Source organism: Panthera leo, chromosome F3 (genome assembly GCF_018350215.1).
Source record: "Panthera leo isolate Ple1 chromosome F3, P.leo_Ple1_pat1.1, whole genome shotgun sequence".
Taxonomy (NCBI): Eukaryota; Metazoa; Chordata; class Mammalia; order Carnivora; family Felidae; genus Panthera; species Panthera leo.
The window spans coordinates 22,619,902-22,625,400 of NC_056696.1; positions in this window are offsets into that span (position 1 = coordinate 22,619,902).

A 5,499-nucleotide genomic window follows, 5' to 3' on the forward strand; every position below is an offset into this window, starting at 1 on the left:
CCTGTCCTTTTCCCTTATTGCTGTCTGGGTAACTCTTGGTCATCCATTGCACAGTGAAGCACAGAGAAGCTAAAGGTAACCTGGTTTTACATCCTGGCTCTGCCACTTACTAACGATATTTGGTTTGGGCAGGTTACCTCACTTTTTATGCCTCTGTTTCTTCACTATAAGCTAGAGATAAATTACAGTGCCTCCCTCAGGGGATTGTTAACTAATGTAGGTAATATATACAGAGCATGTAAAACTGTGTCTGGCTCAATAAGGGTTAGCTAATAGTGTTATTCAGATTTTTTTTTTTTTTGAGAGAGTAAGTGAGTAGGGGAAGGACAGTGAGAGAGGGAGAGAGAAAGAATCCTGCACTATCAGCATGGACCCTGACGTGGGGCTCGATCTCACAAACCATGAGATCATGACCTGAATGGAAGTCAAGAGTTGCTTAACCAACTGAGCCACCCAGGTGCCCCTGATTCAGATTTTAGTTTAGCTGTGACATTCCTTGGGGACCTCTTGGTCCTGGTTTAGGGACCCTGTCTGTGCCTTAGTTGTACCTTGTGCTTGCTTTTATCACAACACTTACAATGCAGTGTTGTAACATGGGAAATGAGTCTATGCCGAGATGAGCCACCGCAGTCCTGTTTATAGGTATTTCATGGTGTCACCACAGAGTCATTAGACTTCTTCTTTTTTCACTGTCTCCTGTATTGAATATTCAAGTCATTCAAAGGAAGACCCTTAAATTCCCAAGCCACTAACCCTCAAGGATACCACATTAAAAAGTTCAGTTTTCAAACGAAGATAAGATGAAAACCATGTCTGTGAACTACCCCTTCTCTCCCTACTGGGCCCACAGAACTCCTTTTCACAAGCTAATTCAGGATGGTGAGTCCGGGGAGCTGTTTCCTTCCTTTGGCACATCACACATTCTTTCTACCATGTACTCTCTCTACTGAAGGAGGATGCCTTGTGGAGTTCATTATGATGGAGTTCTACCTCTGTCGCAGGTCTATTTCCAGTTCTGCCTCACACGTGGTGATAAATATTCAGATGTATGCAGTGCACAGACAGGCACACATGTCTCATCACACATTTTTTACTACTGCTTCTAATACTATTGTCTACATCCTGGAAATGCCATAGGATACACACAAAATCTTGCCCATCTATGATCATTTGGCACTAGCAAATCACTGTGTTTGAAGCCCTGAACTTACTGGGAGTCAAGAATATGAGAAGCTTGACCACCTGAACACATAAGAGAAACTCAGGAGAAAGATGAAGCATCTAGCCAGTCTTCTGAATGCTTTCAGATACCAGGGAATGAAGTTTTGCATAGACTAAACATCTGGGAAAATTGAATTTTTCATTTGCCATCCAGATGCTTCTATGTATTGTCCCCAATTTCTTTAATCTCATTTTGTCTCCTTGACATCAAAACAGCTGATCCACTTAGTAACCACTCTTCTCTGCTTCTCACTAAATTTTTCATGTGGTCTTACTCCGCACTCCCAAGCTTTTGCCTTGTTCTACTTAACTGTTAACCCTTTTAACAGTTCTGACACTGCAGTCCACGAGCAAGTGAGCATGAAGCATTGCCTGAAGATCACACAGCATGACAGAAAATTGGCAGTTTTAATCCCATTACTCATAACTTCAGGGATCTTTATTTTGGAGACAAAGATGCCATGAAGAAGAACTTCTGAGAAACTTTCAAGTGTCTTTGAGTTAATACTCAATATAGAAGGCTTTTTCCTTCCACCTAAAGCAAGGCACAGCAATATAACTCTCCCCACTAACACAACTATGTTACGCATATGTGTATGCGCAAACATTCATTCAATGCTAACGTATGCCAGGCTCTGTGCTAAGTGCAGAAGATATATTGACAAATGCACTGGTATGGACCTAAAAGGAGACTCATGTAAACAGATCATTTTATATACTATTATGGATAAATTGTGTCCTCTCCTATAGCCCATCCATTGAAGCACTAATACCCCAATACCTCAGAACATGACTGTGTTTGGAGAAAGGGCCTTTAAAAAGGTGTTTAAGTTAAAATGAGATCATTAGGGCAGGCCTGAATCCAATCTGACTGGTATTCTTGTAAGAAGAGGAATCTCGAGGGCGCCTGGGTAACTCCGTTGGTTAAGTGTCTGACTTCAGCTCAGGTCATAATCTTGCGGTTCATGGGCGAGAGCCCCACGTGGGGCCCTGTGCAGACAGCGTGGAGCCTGGAGCCTGCTTCAGATTCTGTGTCTCCCTCTCTCTGCCCCTCCCATGTTCTCTCAAAAATAAACATTAAAAAAACAAAAAAGGAAGAGGAATTTTGGACACACGAAGAGATACCAGGGGCATGTGTGCACAGAAGGGGGACCCTATGGAGAAGCTAGGGTGTTAATTTTTTTAACATTAAAAAATGTGTACTTTATTAAGTATAAAGCGTATAAACAATTAGGTAAGCTTGTGGAGAAGCTGGCCAAGATACCTACATTAAGAGGCACAGGTGTCCATGTAAATATTTCATTTTTTTTTTTTTTTACAGAATGTTTATTAAAGTTGTTTAACGTACAATATCTCATTTGTCATTGTGGAAGTTCTTTATTGTCAAGATGATTCTTCTGTCTGATGGCAAACAGCAGTCTTACTGCCAGTGATTATTCTGAACCTCCATGTTGGTGCTAAGGAGCAGAGCACTTAATGGAATGAACAGAAAGGTTAGAAGCTTGGGAATCTATTTAATGTGTTCTCTTTCTTTCTTTGAGCTTTCTCCCTTGAGTTTCACAACCTCTCTTGAATTCTATAATCCATCTCTCATGCAACTATGGACGCCCCAGGAAAAAGAAGCCAACCATATCCCTTAGTCTGATTTTGGTCAGGTCCTTGGCCCTACTCATAGTGAAAACAGAAGGTGTCCAAGCTCAAGAGCAGCCCATCTTGCTGTCTTAACTTCGTTCATCTCTCTGTAAACCAATTGTGATTGGATGCAAACAGTTGGTTGAGGATCTTGGTTGCTAGCTTAATATCATGTCTAGATCACTCCCAATATTATTGCAGGTCCCAAGATACAGACAAATCCTAATAGAACGTAATTCTGCCACTAAGTGCAGGCTGACATGAAATGAGGGAGAAGTGACAAAGATGGAAGATGTAACATGGACAGCGTGAGGGTTGAGGTGGTGCAAATGGGGAGGGAGGAGCTCATCCAGAAACCACTGTGAAGAACTTCCAAATTCCCAGGCAGTTCCTCTGAGAATAGGGAATTTGAAACAGAATGTTGGCAGCACATGATGATTGGGAAACTACAATCATTGTGACCAGTTACATGTTCTACTGCAGCTCCAGCTTGGCGGTGAGCTTTCTGACTCAGTGCAGAGAGAAGTGATTACATACTGAAAACTTGGCCTCAGCTCGTCCCCTCCAAGGACCCCTGGGACGCTGCAGTTAATCAGCAGACTGGTCATCAAGGGTCACTTGATATTTTGAAAATGTGTTTTAGATACCTGGGCAAGTCTTTTGATACATTCTTTCAGTGTCCCTATGGAGCTGGAACAACCTGTGGCCAATGGGACGTGTCAGGCACTGCATCCACACATGGAATCACTTTATTCGGGAGCCTGGGCCAGAGCACGATGAGCTCGTCTCTATCCTGCTGTCTGACTCGGAGGTGGAGGAAACTGGAAACATCAGGACGATGTGGATTACAAAACTGACAATCAGACATGCTGGGAACCTGAAAACTAGTAGGACAACAATCTGGCTCAGCGCACAAGGGCAGCCTCTTAGCACCAGAAAAATCATGTAGCAGCTAAAGACTTTCTGTTTTTCCCATTGGGTCGAAGTGTATTATTGTCATTAGGAATGTTCTTAGGGTAGCTAGAATGCAGGTCTTCTCCTTGGGCTTGAGTCACGTAATACTTGTGCCTCTAACACACACACACACACACACACACACACACACACACACACACACACACTGGACACATGACTTTTTGAATTCAATTAAAAATGGACATAGGCTTGGAAGAGAAAAATAGGTCCCAACAGGAGAGTAAGAGAAAAGAATAAGGCTTTCTTTACCAATTTTTCCTAGTGGATAGTGAGAAGGGGTATGTGTGTTGATTGAATGAATCATGGGAAAATCATGGGAAGTTTTTATTTTTTATTTTTTAAATGCTGCTGGTAGAGCTAACATTTTTTCCCTTTCACATGTCTTCCTATTAAGATTAATCCTTCTTGCACCCCATCAACACCAAATCTACCTTCTTATCCCCTACCCACCCAAAGCAACAAAAATACAGAACCTAGGGCAATCTCACTGTCTCAGAGATTTCTTCAACTTGTAACGATTTTTATCTCTAGTGCCTACACAGTTCCTCACAGAATAAGAAATGACAATATGGTAATAATAGCTAACAAGAAGCACTGTGCTAAGGGCTTAATAGAGAATGCATCTTTTGATTCTGAATATATGGAAACAGGTATTTTAACACCCCCATTTTAAAGGTGAGGAAACAGGTTGAGAGAGATTAATTTGCCCAATATAATGCTGTAGGAAGTGGAATGGGTTGTTTATCTGACTCCAGAATCTATGTTTGCAACCATTTTACTATGATTCAGGAATACTTTTTATGTCCCCAAATTGATCTACAGATTCAATATAATCTCTATCAAAATCTCCAGACTCTTTTGCAGGAATTGACAAGCAGATCTTGAAATTTATGTGGAAATGTAAGGGACCCAATATTGCCAAAATATTCTTGAAAAGGAAAAAAAAATTAGAGGACTTCTAGTCTTTGCTCACAAAACTCACTATAAAACTACAGTTATTATTTTTTAGTCAATTGATTTTTGACAATGATGGCAAGACAATTCAATGCAAAAGGTTAGTCTTTTCAAAAATGGTGCTATGACAACTTTATATCCATAGGCAACACAACAAATTTAGACCTTTATCTTCTCTTGTACACAAACATTAAATCAATGTATCATAAATCTAAATAGAAGAGCTAGAACTCTAAAGCTTTTAGAAAAATATGGGAGAAAATCTTTGTGACCTTAAGGTAGACAAAGCCTTCTTAGCTACAAAACGAAATGCATAATCCATTTAAAAATGATAAATTGGACTTAATAAAAATCAAAATTTTTGCATTTCAAAATAAACTAGTAAAAAAAGAAAGGATAAGCCACAGACTGGGAAAAATATTTGCAAATCAGGTATCTGGTAAAGAACTTATATTTAGAACATATTAAAAAACTCTTACAACACAATAATAAAAAGGCAAATAACCCAATTCAAAGGGGGTAACATATTTGAATAGACATCTTGCCAAAGAAGATATCCAAATGGCCACTTAATCCATGAGAAAAAAATGCTCAACATTATTAGTAGAGAAATGTAAATTAGAACACTCTCTAGAATAGATAATAACGTGTTGAAGGTACGAAGAAACTAGAATCCTCACATATCACTAATGAGAATATAAATGGTACCACTGTTTT